Raw genomic sequence first — 18,444 nt, 5'->3', positions numbered from 1 at the left:
AGTAAAGCTTTCATTTTTGATTCAAAGGCTCATTTGGTGATGTAATTGCTTTAGTGCTGTGCTGTGCTGAGGAGGAGAGCTGGATAGCTGCTTTTAGATCTACTGCAGAGCAATAAGCAATATTACTTCTGAATATTTTTGGAAGGCTTTGCCTTTCCATATTTTCTTAAATTCTTCTCAAACTGCATACTCATATATTCCCTACTAACTCCATTGGATGACCTAAAAATGCTATTTTGTGATGAAATACAAAATATGAAAAATATTAAGTTTGGGCTGGATTTTTCTGCCATTCAAGAGAAATACTTTTCAACCATAAAATACAAAGTTCCCAGATAGGAGCACAGTGCTCCATTATCCATAACACCTCACATCTCATATTTGTCTTTTATGTTCTTCATAATTGACATGTGCCCACTTTCTTGGACATTTTTCTGTCATTATTTTCTCTCTGTTCCTATGGAGATGATATAGCAGGGACATATTCCAGCTTAAATGTGTCTGAAATAATCAAATATCTGCTTCTAAATTCCTTTCTTGGAGAAATGTGAAGGCTTTTGTTTTGTTTGGTTTGTTCTTTTTCATGCACAGTACTAACAATAAATATCATTACGGTGAGCTTTCTCTTCTGCAGACAACATTTAAAACAAAATATCCCTGACATAGGTTCAAAATTATCATGAGAGTTCATGGGTGTCAGATATTCTTCATACCCCAAACCCTGAGTTGCTCAGTCTGCAAAAACTGAAAGTCTTTGGACTTTCGTGCTCATGGCAATACTCAGGGTTTCTTACTGATTATTTTGATTGCTGTGGTAGTGAGTAATGGGCCAGATCCAACTGCCCTAGAAATGTGACAGTCTCCTGGACCACCCTGGTTTCAAAGGCTCATTGAGAGAGTCTGAATTCCCAGGTAAGGCAATGACAGCTGTGGGGAACAGATTCAGTTTCTCTTGGAAGCTGAAGCATTTCAGTGTGAGACCATCCTTCCCACTCCTGCATTCCCTCCTTTATTCCTTCACCTCTTCCTAAGTTCTTGCCATAAGTGAAACCATTTCAAAGTGGGGATAAGTTAGATACTTGGACATTTTTTGCCCCAAAAAACCCTGATCTGCCCGGAAAGCCCAGTCCATTAGTGCCTTGAAGAAGGGATTGCTGATTCTGAAGGGACATGCTTTTGATTCTGACAGCTGCTCATTTTTGGCTGGTGCAGCTATCACAGCACTCTGTTTCCAGGCAGATTCTGGAGAGACCTTTCTTGTTGTGCAGTTCCCTAAACTTTTAAAATACCAGACATGAGCTTGTTTTACTCTCAGTTGTTGGCATGACACTCCATGGTGTCCTGTGGTTCTCCAGCAGGGAAGTTTTAACCCTTCTCCATGAGTGCAGGGGTTAGTCTGGCTGCTGCTTGCTCCTCTGGTACCAGACATGAAAATGGGGTGGAGGTGTCCAGCCTCTGCTCTGGGTTACTCCTTTGCCTGCATCCAAACCAAGTGAGGAAAGGAACCTGCCAGAAGTGTGCTAGGTCAGAAGCTAAGCACTGGAGGTCTTGCAGCAGCTCCATCATGGGAGAGTTTGCCTTCTCACTGCCTCATTTCATTTGCCAGCAGAAAAATGTAGATGTCTTTTGTTCATTTCCCAGATTTAACTCCAGGTAAGAATCTTCCACTCGCCAGGGTCTTTATTACTCAGGACACTCTAACCCTGATGGGCTTCTGCTCTTGCACCTCCCTATTCCTGCACCAGCTCTGCCCTGCCATGCCACTCCAAGGCCTTTTTCTTTGTCCAATCCATAGTTCCTGTTTCTTTATATCCCCCCTACAGAACTCTCCTCAGATCCCATCTGCACTGCTTTTGGGCTCCAATTCTTCATCACTCCCCGTGGACAGGTCTCCTCCAGACAATATCAAACTCCAAAAATATCCTGTTCCTAATTCTTGGGTCTTCTTCTCCACTCCTGACTTGCTTTCAGTGGGATGCTCCTCCAGCTGGGTGTCACAGAAAATGAAACCCATGTGTCTCTTCTGTGCCATGCCACCCTCCCCTCCAGTGCCGCAGAGAGCATGGGAGGAGCTAAATGCAAAGCAGGTCCTTGGCACATTTAACCTCCAACTGCTCACTGCTGATGTGTGAAAACAGGTTTTTCCAATGGCTTAGTGGCTTCTAAGGAGCAGTTTTTCCATGGGAACATAAGGGCTCAAACCTTGCAGCAGAGCAGCCCTCATGCCTCTCCTGACACCACCTGCACACCAAAGCAGGGGCTGCTGCTTGTTCTCAGCTGCTCCCATGCTGGTACCCTGTGCTCAGCCAGAGAGGGTTTCCTGTCAGGGAGCAACAGCAAGAGCTGAAAACCCAGTTAATCTTTCACTGCTGCACTGGGAGACTTGGGCACAGTAAAGACATGGATTGGCAACATGATCTGCAAGGGAACAAGCAAGAACAATTATAATGGAAAACAATTGTTATAGCAACTGAATCTAAAGAAGTGCCAATCTGTTATGCTGTCTCCAAACTATTTGTATTCAACAAAATACACACAACAAATCAGGCATTCATGTTTGAAATCTGTTTGACATAAATGCACCTTTTGTTTTTGTGGTTAAATCCACGGAAGTTGATTCATTTTGAATATCAGACAATCAGTTTCCTAACAAAGTTATATAAGATGTCTCTCCTAGATATTTGAAGGTTTTTTTGGAAGATAGCTTCATTGAATAAAGCATTTCAATTTTTTGAAATATTAAATTCAAAAAGGCTAGATAGGGCTCCTTCCTTGCCAAGGAAGCAATTTGATCAAAAATTTTTTATGAGAGTATAACCTCTTTTGCATGTTCATATGAAATGCATTAAGAGAACTTTAAAAAGTACTAAAATTTCTTTAGTGAAGTTCTGCTCTTAATCACAGTTATCACATATTTTACATATGTTCTACTTAAGGTCTTATGTCTGTGCTAGACTACTAGATACTCAAAGGGAATATAATCATGCAGTTTTACCTTAAGCTTTAAATTTTGAAGCCAGTTTGAGGAAGAAGATACAGACATTTTGCTTCACTTTCTCAGGCTTCTGGAAAATGACAGCCTGCACATCCTGTGGAATTTCAGTTATTTGGACCTAGACCAGTGCATGTCAAAGTTGTAATTAGTCAGTGCTTGTAAGAAGGTGCACAAAATGATGGAAAGCTTTCCTGAGGACAGAATAGCATTATTTATGTTAAATAATAAATAACCACTGTTAAATAACCACTGTAGTATATTGCTATTTCACTGTATGCTGAGGCTGAAATATCATCGTAATACAGAGCCTGGAAAGACTTTAAAGCCTATTATTAACTAGAAAGTGTCTCCCAGTTTCCCACCTTGCTTTTAGCTCGGCAGGTTTTATGTCCCAGGACAGCAGGCACTGGCAGTCCTGGCAGGGGAAGATAGAAGAGCAGCTTTTGGGCAGGAGCAGGGCTCCTTGGCAGCACAGAGCTGTGTCGAGCACCCTTCTGCAGTCCTGGGGACCATCCATGCCTTCTTCCTGACTTGGGAACACCTGTTTTGGGGAGCCCAGGAAAACCCAAAACCTGCCTCTGCTGAGGAGGTGAGATGGGAAATCAGACACAATTTCTTGCCAAAGTCCACTACAGGTTGGCACCTTGAAGGTGGCACAGCCTCGGTCTCCACTGGGGCGTCCGTGGAGACTTCCAAAGAGCTGAGTGAGCTCCTGGATGCACCTGTGGCAGGAGCAGACACTGAACAGGACAGGGAATCCCTCGGGGTTTGCTGGTCACCTTGTTCTCTCTTCTATTCTCACTGCTCTGCTCATCTCAAGGTGCAAGTTGGACCGAAAATCAACACCCAGAAATTTCTTAAAATGTTCCTCTAGGCAACCACCTGCTCTGTGTTGTATAAAGCATCCAGTGCTCGGGTCCCCTGCAAGATAAAATAGCTCATAAGCAATCTAATTTGTTCTTTCTGCTTTCTTTCGTATTTCTGTAGGGTTTTTTTCTACCATTTATTCAGAGTTTTTCTTATGGAGTGTGAAGTAATACATTGAAAATTTAATTTTAACTTTGAAATATGTTTTAAACTCAGGTGAAAAAAAAAATATGTACTTTTGGAGGATAGAATCATTCTTGATCCTGTTGGCATTTTGCATCTTTCAGGATACATGGCAGGTATTTATTTTCTCTTACTAAATTTGGATATTCACTGATTATGTAGCATTTCTTTCTGGTCCATGAAAAAATACAGGGGTAGCAAATGCTTCCAAACCTCTAGGGATAGATCATTAAAAAACAACTTTACCTGTGATTTAAAGGACAGATACAAGTTTACTAGGGAAAACAACCAAAAAACAAAATTCTTCAGAATTCATCCCATCAATAACTTTTGAAAACTGGTAATGAGGAACCCAACCTACCATCTTCCATAAAAGCAGTGTGTCACCAGTAAAGCCCCTGAGAGCCCACTAGTCACTGTAACAGCAAGGGTCTGCTACCACAGGAGTGATATCCAGTGGCAGAACCAAGTTCCCTCGTGTGTTTCTGACTGCTTTGGACTCCAACCTGATCATCTCTTTGAAAGATTTCTGTACTTTCTCAATGTCCTTCACTTGCACCTACTACACACTTCACAAATCTCTGCCAGAGTTCCTCACCCACCAGAGTGGTTCATACCCACTTCATACCCACCAGAGTTCCTCAAAATCACATTCATGAAACAAGGGGATTGCTTGGAGCCCCTGGAGGGTTTCCTAGCAAGGCTGGCACAGTTTAACATTCTGCCTCTCCGACTCTTTGAGGGCCAGTTTGAACCCTATACAACCTGAAGCTTTAAAGGCTTATTTTCTATCTCTGTTTTCACAATATAGTGGCCACTGCAGCAGTAATCTCATGTTTGTAAAGATTTGCAACTCTTGATAAGTCTGTCCTGTAGCACTATGGTTTTTTCCATCTGCAGGGTGTTTTTCATTCAAGTTAGGATATTCATTATCACCATCACAAAAATATTCTCACCTGTCTTCATTCCGGGTATTTCCCTTTTCATCCTTTCCAACACCAGTGTCTAATGCCAGTTCAACTGTAAAATTGAAAATATTTAAATGCAAATGAACTTTGTGGCACTAGCACCCTTCTCGAGAAACCCAGCAGAGAAAGTTGAAAGTTTATTTTTTTTCTGCTGCTATCACTTCCATGGAGAGCTCTTTTCATTGAGGGAGGAATATAAAAAATAAACAAATAGACTGTCTGTCCTCAGAAATCTGAAGGTCTTTTTGAGAGCCAAATATTTTAAAATATTTGTAATATCGAGCTATCTCCTTCTTGTCATTATTGTACCCCTAGTTTTTTAATGTGCTCAGGGCAAAAGAAAAGCAAAATGCTGAGCAGTGAGAGATGAGTTTTTGAGAGTTTTCTACTAGGACCTTGAAATGAAGTTATTGGGGAAAATGGTAAAATAGATCCAACTAACTTATCACCCCATCCTTTTGAGAAGGCTGCTCAGAACACCCATATGGAAATCAAAGTTGAGTTGAAGGTACAGCCATCCTTGATCACTATTCAAATATTATCTAAAAAGCAGAAAAACTTTATGATTATTTTCTGATATTTGGTTTTGATGCCTGTGTAAAAAGAATATCCAGAACTTGTGGTGTTACTGATGGAATTATTTGTTATAGTATATACATACATCCATTATTGTTACCTTTCAGCCCATAAAGAAAATCCAGGCAACTAACAAGTAACAGGGATAATGAATCTGCTTCTGCAGCTGGATTTAATGAGGCAGAGTGCACATAAAAAAAAAGAAGATCTAATGGGAAGAAGTTTAAAAGACAGATTAGAATTTTAAAATATATTCACTGAATTTCTTCTTCTTTGAAGCACATCCTTCCCTCAGTGAAAAATGACCAACATAACTTGTTACTCCATGTTATTCTGGATAGAGATAGAACTGTGCACAAAATAATGTTAAGAGAAACAAGATGTAGAGCTAAGTTTAGGGCTCAAGAACATGAAGTATAAAACTCCTACTGATTGCCTTGAACCAGGCATTCACAGAAGAAGCAGCACAAAGGATAGGCAGCTACAAATTCTGCTGTGATAAGTGGCTCTCAGACATGGAAAACATTTTTCAGCTGAAATGAAGACATTGAAAAATAACAGACATAAAGGTTTAGGTACACAGTTTAGAAAAAAAAAATCAGTAATAGCACTCTAGCAGTGATTATGCATAAGTAATATCGACAGTTAGCAGAAGTGTTGAAAATAAAATGCCCAAACAATTAGTGAGAGACAACCAAACAAGAATAATGAGTTTATTTTTTTTTTCACACACACAACATTATAGGCAGCTAAAGGCCAAAGAAAAAATAGAGAATAAACAGATCACAAAAAAACCCTGAATAGTGGAAAGTACCTGCACTTGATTGTATTATGTTTGAAGCCATTGCAATTCTGTGAATCTGATCACTGCAATTCTTGGCTACCAGAGAGAGCAAATGGAGAGTGTGAGCCACTTATTTGTACAATCTAATGAAGTACAAGGGGTTTGTGGTTGCAGCAAAGCTGTTTGCTCTCGAGAACACTTGTTAACAATGACCTGTGCTTGAAAAGCTAAAAACATCAGATGTTTTCTTTTTTCCCTTGTCTTCAAAAGTGTAGTAATAATTTTGGTTGGCTGATAATTAGGAAAAATGCAACTAACACACTGCTGGCCAAATCCAGCAATCCAGATTTCAGTGAAAAAGGGAGAAAACTAACAGTTGCTGTGGATTTTTCTGGTGCTTCTCTCACTCGTTCCTTCTGCATTTTGATTATTTGCAGAAAGATTGATGATTTAGATACACATGCCTAAGTGTGGCTTCCTTCTGCATCTGAGTATTAGAGAGGGAAATGCTCCGTTGTGCAAAGCTAAAATGAGCTCTATCCATGGATAGATAATTTTAAATCTGAGGGTACTTATGTTATACATGCAGTCATTCATCTGTAAGCATTTGCCTTATCTTGCAAGTACAACTGGGATGGAAAATATAAAGTGTCTCCCATGGTGCTGGAATTTTAACTCCTCACAAATCCCTAACCAAGCTTCATTTCAGCATCTGATTTCTTGCCAGCTCCAACCCTAGCAAAATGAAGTTTTAGAATCTACTTTGACACCCTGGTCTCATATCATCTCAGCATCTCATCTGAAAGCTCAGTATGTTAATAAAGGAGGTGACTCTCATGCAATCAGGTTCCTCAGGATATCAAAGCAGGTATTTTATCTTGTCATTGTCTGACACATTCTTTCTTTTTTTCCCCTCCTGTTATAATCTCTTCTTCTCAAGAATGAGTGGTGCAATGCTACTCGAAGCAAACTGAAAATGGAGAGCTATTCTACAGTGCATCCAATAAATGCTCATCTGGAAAAGACCAACAGTGTGTTACTTTCATAACCATTCAGCTGAGATTAATGAAGAATGATGTCAATACTACCAACCACTATTCTGTGGATTTGTTTTTCAATGGAAAATTACTTTGAAATGTTGAGGAAATGATCTTATATGCACATAAATGCTATTGATGTTTAATAGCTACAGCTCATTATGGCTCATTTACAGTTAGACTTAAAAAAAAAATCTCTCTTCTAAGTCTTGGTGATACCAGAGCCACATACAAAATCAATTCTGTAACAAGCCATGGAGGAAACTTTGATTTGGGGTGGAAACTGGAATTATAATAAGAATTTCTCCCACTCACTGACATTCGTTGACACTTTTCTCAATCAGCTACAAATTGGCCTTGAGTCCCAATACCATTACCTGGAAGAAAACACTATCAGCTCAGAACAGGCTCAGCTGAGATGTCAAGGAACAAAGATATCAAGAGGAGACATTTGTAATTCTATGAAGTTTGGGTGTCAGTAATATTTTGTCACTGAAATGCAGCCTCACACTGGTCTGGAAGCAGTGAAGGAGCTCAGTCCCAGCATGGTCACTTCTACCTGTACTTCACTGCTGTTAGGAAGGATCAAGGTTCTTACATTCCCATCTCTAGTGTCTGGTTTTAAATCCTTGCAAAAATCAGTTGAAGGCTCTTGATAACTATAATAAGATTTTACGACAATTTTTAAAATACATTGCTGTCACTGTCATATTTAGGTCCTACCAGTATATGAGGCTACATACAGAGTTAAATTTCATCAGAACTCACAAATTCTCACTCCAGGGTCCTGAGTAAAAGTAATGTGAATGGCTCAAAATCTGGAAACAAGCAACTGGAGAGTCATTTGATGACTGTGGAAAAGTAGCAATGCGTTCCACAAGCAGGTGCTTCCACATTCAGGCTGTGTAACTTGTTGGTCCAAAAATACCGCCCCATTTGCCTTTTTCTGATGGCCCTGGTAAAAATGAATAATTTATATTTACACATATTTATAAACCTACTACCAAACTCCTTGAATTCTTCAAAATACCAGATTCTTTTCTACCTCCACGGAAGCACCTGGGTTTGACCCATACCACGAGTCAGTGCACCCTTCTTCTTTTGACATGGAATAGATCCAGCACTGAGACATCAGTGGTAATTATCACATTCCTGGTGATAAAAAACAATGAGAGAAGCCCACAAATTGCCACATTGAAGCAAGAATTTCAGTTATGCTATTTATCTCTGACATGGGTCAGCATCAAATTTAGAGAGGTACTCAAAAAACAGCAATGTACAAATCTAGAAGTAATTTTCTGGCTGCTATAATCTGACATTTTATTTGCACCTAAAAACATGTGGATGAATATTTCTTACGTGTGTGGCTTATGTACATGACTTGACAGTATCTTACTACTACATATGAGCTTCTTATCTTTTTCTAAATCCCAGTTAGGCTCTTGGTCTTGAGGATGCTGGGTAGCAATTCTTCAGAGGAGCAATGCCCAAGTAATTGCTACACCATCGTGTAAAACCAATAGCAGACAAACAGTGCCATTGTAGAGCAGATGTTTAATGTGGGACAGGGTAGTAAACATGATGGCTTTGTATTTCCATTCTGTTCAACTTAGGCTCTGAAATTTCCATGCAGGAAACTATGCAAGTAGGCTGACAGCACTGTTGATTTTACTACTCTTATATTTATGTGTAAAATTCTCCTGTCAGCCCGTTATTACTGTCATTATCCTTGACTAGGACTTAATCACTCAAGATACAACAGTGACTTGTCACTTTTCCAACCATGTGTACAATTTTGAGTGGAAATGAGTGAGTCCAATTCAAAGCAGTCAGTGTAATTTTAATCAGTCAAGAGCTGCCAGACTTCTAAACACGAGGGTGTCCCTGGGTCAGCAGATGGACAAATACTTCAGTAGCTGTCAGCACATTGTGCTGTGTTGCTCATTTGTCAGGGAGCTCTGACCTTAGCAAAACATCCTGAATATTGAAACACTGCAATAAATCACAGCAAAGAACAAGACTGCTGGATTTTTTTACAGCACTTGGTCCCTAAAGTAGCAGGAACATTATTGCAACATTTGTGTTTTGGTTAAAATCTGTCATGTGGATGCACAGGTCTGGCTTTTGAGGCTCCCAAATCATGACTGTGAATAATCTGGTGGTATTTACTTTACTTACACAAACACACTCTCACACAAGAACCCACAACACGCATAATATATGTGAATTACTATTATTAATATATGGCTTGCCTGCACATCATAGTCCCTGTGTGTACATATGTGTGTGTGTGTGTTTGAACTGCAGACATAACTTGACTCCCACCTCTACAGCTGACCTCTTACTCCTGATAATACATAAATCCTCAGTGCAGGCTGAATAAAAATGAAACTCCTACAAAATCTGTAAGATTTCCAGAATTTTTTATTCTATAAAAACACAAACCCCAAACAGTTCATAGTGTCTTGCTTAAAATCCAAAAGAGGGTGACACTGACAAATACACCTCTGTTTCATACCATGCTGAGATCATGTGCTTGAGCTGAAATATTTTTCCCAGATTTTTTACTGGAACAGATATTTTTCTACCACACCATTTTGGTTCTCATAGATTTTCATCAAACTTCCATCACCTCCAGGAAGAAGTGCTTTTCTTGGAGTATGTTTACACTTAAGAGGCTGAGAGTTTCTGAAACAAAATAAGAATTTAACAAAGATATCTGATTAAGTAGGTAGTAAAGAATTTTCCCCTAACAGTGTTTGAATTAGGACCAATTTGCATTTTTAGGTGCTAATATTCTGAAACATCTCACTATTCATTTCTGTGTACTCTAGTGTTACACAGATGATAAATTTAGCTACATAATAGGGAAGGAACCTTAAAATCATGAGGAAAATGCAGGAAATATGTGTTAAACCATTTTACTGATGGCCAATTAATACAAGATGTTGAAAAGGTCCTTAAATTTTCTAGGAACAGAGTTATCTAAGACCTAGTCCAAGCTCTTCAGAAGACATGAGTACTTTAATTGTTAAAGTGTCAGCTCTTCATGTGTCAACTTCTTCATGTTTGTCCAGCATCTCTACATTTTTTAGAATTCAAATGTCTCCTCATTTTTAGGATATATCAAACTAAACATTTCATTCAATTTGCTTTACTACAATAATAAAAAGTCCACAGATTAGGTGAATGTTTCCCAATAAATCATCTTTATCTCATCATTTCCTTTCAAACTTGACAACCAGGTCATCCCCTCCTACTTAAGGACAGGTGTGTGGTTTTGACATTCTTATATTTGACTCTCTTTCTGCTCTTGATGTTTACCCCCCACTGTCTCATCAACACCTGTATTTGCCTTTCAGCTCACAGGCCTTTCTTCTTTTTTGAGAACCATTCACACATTTTCAACATCCATGCCAACAACTTTTCCAAGTAAAGAACTGAAGTAGAAAAGGGAAAAATGACTAAAATAATCTTCTTTCACACAGACTAAGGGAGAAGTTTGCTGGACAATTATGTGCAATCTTTTAAGTATAAAAATTTATTTCAAATTGCAATTCACACCCTAAATTTTTGAATGAAATTAAACCTGTTGCATTCCAGTCTTTCTTTCAGGAGAGCATGCACGAATTGGAGTAACATAAGAGAAGCTGATGTTTCAGCATGACAAATGCAAGGAAGCACTGGAAATTGAGAAGATGGGTTGTTGTTTCTGAAACTAATTTTCAAAACCCTGCACGTTGTATTCTTTGTGCTCTGCAGAAGCATCTGAGCTTCTGAGGGCTGACAAGAAGAAGAAATGATCTCTGAACCTGCAGAGGATCCTAATGAGAGTCAGCTCTCATTAATAACCTCTTTCAGGATCATCTACCCTTTCTTTAAATTTCTCTGCTACCTCTGTGAATTAGACACAAATGTGGGGTTTAGATTCCCACTGAAGTTTGGCAGCACTTCCACAGTTTAGCACATTGTACTGAATTGGTACAAAATGGCTCCCAATATTCATGGGAATAACTGGACCCATAAAGAAATTGTGCTGCCCTGTGGTCTCCAGCTCCAGCTTGTAAAGCAGCAGTACAATAAATCCTTCATTCCTCTGCAGAAATGAAGAGCAGCAAGAAAGAGGTGCCAGGAGGCTGAAGCATCCCCAGAAAAGATCAGCAAACCAGGGGCATCATGAGGCAAGAGAGTGCACAGATCACCCCTCAAGCTGAGTTTTGAGGATGCTATACAGATGCTGAGATTTAGGTAAAGTACATCTTTATTAAAAGAAAAATAAGCCCTTTACAAAGGCAGCCCAACTTTTGCCACGTTTCTCTTCAGGAAGGCTCACCTTAATCTTATCTCTTCTCAGGTCCATCAAACACCATTCATGACCTGCTGACATCAAGAGACATTTTCCCATGGACTTTTTGACCCCTTGGATTTACCTGGCTGCTCATTTTCTGAGTGGTGCCTCATCAATTCCACCAATGCTCCTTCCATGCTCAGAAGCAAACCAGACTCTGTCTCACTCACTCAGTCATTCTCTCACTTGGGTCAGCAGGCAAGGGTGGCCTAGAAATAATCTCAGTTACCTCAGGTATAATAAAATTACTGTTCCAGACATGGATATACTGGAAAATTTGTTTTCATTTGCTAGTGACTGTAACTTGTGCTAGCATTTGCTTCACACTCAAGTTTTCTGAAATTAAAGAAATTTTGCCCTAAAAGCCACTGGATAGAAACTGCAGAACTCTGCAGTTGACCTCAAGCAATTCAAGATCTCTTGCCATTCTGGGGCACTTTCCTCTCTGACAGATCACAAGGTACCAGTGCTGGATGTGGTATAAAAAATAAGCAGATAAAAATTCTCCATTACAATTAATCGTGAAGTTATTATATATTAAGCAAAGTTTTTCTGAGATAAGCAGTTATATCCTTTAATCACCTTTATATACATTTTCAGGCACCTGCAAAACTCCTGGAAGTTAATACCTCCAGTTTTTTCACATTACATTTCTTTGCAGTGAATTTTTCAGTATTCCTGGGCATCTGTGTCTTGTGTGTCTTCTCCAGATAGGAACCTTTTAATGAAATTTTAAAAAATTGAATACATGCATAGGAACACCCACCCACCTACCCACACACACATATATATAAATGTATAGAAGAGCATGATATTTTTCCCTCACTTATGTTCTTCCCAAACAGGACAGACCTACATCTGCCCATGTGTTTAATTTTTTTTAAATTTTACACAGTTGACTTACTCATCGTAACCAAGACTCAGCCTCTTCTCGTTCAAACCTTCCTTTTTAGAGCAGCCACATATTTGTGAATCATAATACAAAGCAGAGAAAGGAGTAGTGCTTATTTTACATTCAGATAAAATCCTGGGAAAGAATTTCACTTTAAAAGCTGAAGAGAATGAACAGTTGGTGCTACTTCATTAAACCAAGATGCCATTTGCAAAGGAAGTCAGGTTATTCCACTAAAACTTTCCTGGTCATTAGTGGTTCACAACCATTAAAGGCTTTCTCCAATTTCCAGATGTCAAGGCTGTCTCATTAAGAACTGCAAGAAGAAAGTGCCTTGATTTTTCCTCTCAACACAGAAAACTGACAGGCATAAAAGGCTAACTCTGAAAATGAATTTTCAACTAAAAGGAATTATTGCCAAAGTTAAAACCTGCATGACATCCAAAGCCATTCTCTATTTAGGACGATAAAAACTTTTATATTATAATCTTTTAAACTTGCCTAACAACACTTCTCCTACCAAATTCTTGTTGAAATAAGGGATAAATTGATCAGATCCATCCAATATCTCCCCTATGATGTTAAGAGTTGTTCTTCCAGCTCAGTGGGACTCAATATTCTGAGCAATGTGGTAGGAGGTTGTCAGTTTATCTTCAGTTTCCAGTGCCTTCTGTTTTCACCTTTTTTACTTTTGTTGCAGGAGAAACTGTCATTGCTGCTTTACATTTTATGCCAAGGAGAATGCGTTGGTCTAAAAAATTACAGAATATCTTTAGTAATTTTTGAGCAGATTGTTGTGAAACAACATGAAACTCAGATCCTAGCTTACTGGAACACAGAGGAATTTACTCTTGGAAGCTTTCATTTAGCAATGTTTATTTTATTCTTCAAAGATAAGTGTTCTTTCGTCTTAGATGAAATGTGTGATATGTCAGCTGAGTCGGAGAAATGGAAATTCTTTTGTTTACTAGTTTTGAAAGGATAATGTTTTCCACAGCATATTGTAATATTTATTTGGTTTATGCTGTCTTTTTACTTCTTTTTTAATAGATATTACATTCCTTGCTGGGAATATGAACTGCAGTGTCATGCAGGTAAAAGCAGGTGTAGATCTAAATATTTTTTCAAATAAACATGAAGTTTTGACAAACCTTTATAAATTTGTGACTTGAAATCTATACTCTCTTGGCCTCCAATATTTTTGTGGTTTGGTTTTGGTGTGGTGACTTTTATTGTTGCCTTTGGCTTTTTTGGGCTTTGCTCTGATGATTGATTACTTAAAGCATTCCTTGTTTCATCCAGTTTTGATAGCATTGTTCTTTGCTTTTCTGAACATAAGTTGGGATACTAAGTTAAAAAAAAATATCATTCAAGAAATTTTAATTTATCTAGTGAAAAGAAAAAGAAAATGAAAGTTTAAGATGAAATACTAAAACCAAATTTTTAGTTTGAATATTAGGAGAAATGAGCTAGAGTTGTTAGGTAGGTATCCAGATTATACTCAGCTCTACCTTCTAACCTGACAGATGCATCATATGAGGAACAAAATAGCATAAAAAAAGCTGTCACTCACCCCAGATTCATGACTCTTCAGGTGCTGGCCAACTTCCAGCTCATAACTGAAAAGCTCAGGTTTAAAATTTTTCATTAAAATATGTGAGGTCACAGATCCAAAGCAATCCAGAAGATTTTCCTCCTGCAAAAGTCTGGGGGTGTTGTGTTGCCTGCCTTGGGTCTTGCCAGGACTTCTGGTGTCTCCTACGAGCCACAGAAGTGACTGTCAGGGTGCCAGGAGGAGAAGCTGACAAAAACATCCCCACCACCAGAACTGATCTGAATAGATCTGCATCAAACATGACAGCTTGGGTAAATCATCAAACTTCAATGAATGTTTTCTCTAGGAATTTTTTTTTTTTTTTCTTTCAAACCAGCAGTAATAAGGAACTTCTGCAAATAACAGGGTATGAAGAAAAATGTAGAAATGTGGTAGAAAAAGATTTGAAATCTGGAAGAGAATATCATGAGGCTGTGTCAGAGGAGGGCCACTCGTGCCTTCAGTGGATGTGAACATCACGGTGGTGTTTCCCTTCACACCAATGTGTATATTTACACAAAGGCACACATTTATACTTGAGGCTCTACATAAATATACATTGTTCTTTCATGTATACACACACTTGCAGATGCAAGTTTTAAAGTTCAGCACTTCTCTTCCATCTGCACTTCCACCCTGTCTTTACACGTGCTTTAAAATTTCAAACTATTAAAAGACTTAAATGTTCCCAAAAAGAAAATTTGAGCAAAACATTTTACATGTTGTAAAAAGAAGCCATTGAATGAAGGTTTACAGTGTGTTTTCTGAGTTCAGGCTATACAGTCAGAGTGGAATTTCTGGCCTGGAAAACCATTGAAATTATCCAGATAGCATTTCCCAAGCTAATTGATTAGAGGTTGGATAGCTATCATATTGTTAAATTAATTGTCACTCTGAAATTCAAAGAAGTCACCAGAATATTTTCTGCAATCATAGTGGACTCTTGAGCCTCACTGTAGAGCTGACACTAAGGATTTTCCTCGATTAGTTTTTAAATAATTGATGTGTATAGGTCAGATACAACAGAAAATTGAGAGAGAACAGAGGATGCTTTCAAAACATTACTGGACAATTTGGCAGTGATGTATACTTAGAATTACACTACTTACAGAAATTAGTTTCCCTGAAGAATGCCAGAGTATGCATTTCAGATGTTACTTGTGACCTCAAATGAACTGACTACATTTAACTATCTCTACAGTTTTGAAATCTGTGCTCAGAAGGATATTGACTTGGAATGACCAAATTGATTGCTTTTTCTTGTTTTGTTTTTGTTGTTGTGCACATAAATATTCCATTAAAAAGCCATTCTAAACAAAACTAACTCAAAATAATGTGGAGAAGAGCCATTTCAAATGGGTTTTGCCACAGTCACCTTTTTTTTTCTTGAATAAAAGACAGTATTTGGATTGATTTTTATTCATGGTAAGTGAATAATAGACTGAAATCACAGCCAGAGTTACAGTCATCACAGTATTTTAGACACTGCTAAAATCAACAGGGAGTTAACAGAAATTTAATATAGATTAATTTCTTGTTCAAATCCAAGTTCAAGACAAACAGGTACTGCATCCAGTACCTAAAGATGTAAGAGGAATAGTTTTAATTTGGCATATCATCAGCTGCTCCAACTGATATACTTGTTGGTTTTCTTTCAAATATTTAGAGATGTTTCCACATCAGTTTTTCCAAGATTTCTCTGTTTCCCATAACTAAAGTAACAACAAACACAACAGACAAGTCTTCAGGTCAATGTAAGTTTACCAACACCTATTGAAGTCTGGAAAACAAGGTCTCAGAACAGCTCCAGTTGGCCTCAGTTGGTCCTTATAAACACCTCGTAGAACTGGTCATCATACACAGCTATAAAAAAAATCATAATAAGACAGCATAGAGTTCAATTTACTCTTGTGTCCCCCAAAAGCTAAAAAGAGAAAGTCTGTGTGAGTCAATGACACCTTTGAGGGAAACCTGCTCTGATGAAAAGATACAGACAAGGGCACTCAGTCAGCCATCAGCAGAGATGTTTGTCTTGCAATCATGGACGTGTTCAGGGACTTGCTCGGTGTCTTTCAACCAAGCTTTTCTTTAGCCCCATTCCTAAATTAAGTTTACAGCTGATTGAAGATGACAGGTTGTCAAACTGAGAGTGACCTCTTGGTCCAAACAAGAGCTGTCAAGAGATGACAGCTGATCCCTGCCAGCCTGGCTTAGAGAGAAGAAGTTGTCACTTGTAAAAGCCTCCCTACCTGTCCCACCACACCCTTACCAGTCACTTCTGAGCCAATGTGGCTCAGAGGTAAATGAAAGGGTCAGTAGGGGTGGAGGCACGAAACAGCAGCAAATGCTCTGAGCAAAACTGGCAGGGATAACACAAACCAACTCAATGTCTTCTGCAGGTGGATCCAGGTGAATCCCTGTAAGGCAAGAGCATATCAATATTCTTCTCTCCAGCTGACAGCCTAGCTGAAATGTGGAAGAAAGAAGGAAGGAAATGAAAGCAGAAATTTTTTAACAGCAAATGATTAGGAAGAGAAAGACAAGAGGAATTTACAGACATGAAAATTAGCTTTTGCAAAAAACTTCACCTTGACACCAGTCTGTTGAACCAAATGGTGGAAAGGCTTGCAAATTCTGTGCTAAACCAGGTTAAGAAATGCTCTTGTTCCTGTGGGAGTGGCTTTGCAGCAGACACTGTCCACACCTTTCCAGGCTGAGCAGCTCCTGCACTGGGAATGTCACATCACTGTCCAAGATCTAGCTTCATGGAATCACCAATTCATGTTGGAAAAGCCTGAAGATGTACTTGAAAAGCATGTCAGAGCTCTTTTCTTCCTTCTAATCTCTGAGATTTTGCTGTGAAAAATTCTTAATCTGGCCATTCAAACCAAACCAAGCCTCCTGTTTCTTTTACCACACAACAATGGTAATAGTAATTGCTGCCATATTGTAGTAATAATAGATGTCCCATTGCTTCTAGAAACCACAGGATTTAGAAGTCAGCAATTACAGTAGCTCTTTTGAGACTTTACTGGTAGTTCTAGGCAGCAGAAATATCCTTAAGGGAACAAAAATTCTGGCAGCTGAATAAGGATTATTATAATGTGAGATGCCTCAGATCTGAGCATTTCTGATTTGTATGATTTGATTTGCTTATGTATTTCCATTCATGCATTTGTGCATCCCCTCCTGAGATTTAAAGAAGCAACACATGAATATGGAGTGGAAAGAAAATCCTCTGGAAGGAAATAAAAACACAAGTCTACCTTGAAAAAGAAATACAGGCTCAATTATACTTTACTGTATTTTCTATTAATTATACAAAAGCCAGTATAAAGATTCAAGCAGAAAGAGAATAAAAGAGATGCTGCCTTCATTTGATTATTGACTAGAAATGGCTGTAAGGCATTTCCATTTTAAAAAATATCACCCCAGGAGGCACCTTCTTGAGCTCATCACCTCAGCATGTCTCCAGCACCCTTAAATAGGAAAGATTTGTGGCAACTTTTCAGCTGAAGCTTCTTTTAATTAACAGAATTTTGTTGCCACCATTGAAGAATAATTCTGTGAGCTTTAGGACATGAATGCAGTGACAGCTGCATATGGATCTCCTTCAGTTTCCTTCAAAATTCTGCTCCAACAAAATCCCTCAGAGGTGGCACCTGCCATTTCTCACTGAGAATTTGACTCTGGTGAGGGATCTTTAACTTTGGAACACAATCTGCTTTTGCAAGTGTTTTGAATTTTCAGGTTACCTCTTCCTGAAATTTTGGCTCCATTGCTATTTGTTGCTTTCTTAGCAAGAAAGCTTTCCTTAACTCCTAATATTTCATGTGGATGGCAGCTGAACACATAAAAATGTGCATCTAAATCCATACCTGAAGAAGATCTCAGTATTTCAAAGACACCATGACACTGCACACCTCAGTGGTGTGCAGCACTACTGGGAGCAGCACAGCTGGGAAATCAATCCACTCATTCAGATACCTGCAAACAAAGAGGAATGCAGCTGAAATTAATTCTCTCTCATGAGGAATTCTGACATTTCACTGATCCATATCTGAGAGGAAACTCTTGAAAATGTAAGAATGTTTAGAGAGGAAAAGGCCTGTAGATCTGACCTGCAGCCTGAGCTATAGCAAAAACATTGAATTTGACACTAATTATGCCTTCACAAGCAGCTACCTCAGGACAGAAAAG

The sequence above is a fragment of the Cyanistes caeruleus genome, chromosome 5 (assembly GCF_971803275.1).
Source record: "Cyanistes caeruleus chromosome 5, bCyaCae1.hap1.1, whole genome shotgun sequence".
NCBI lineage: Eukaryota > Metazoa > Chordata > Aves > Passeriformes > Paridae > Cyanistes > Cyanistes caeruleus.
Note: the sequence above shows the minus strand (reverse complement) of the source record.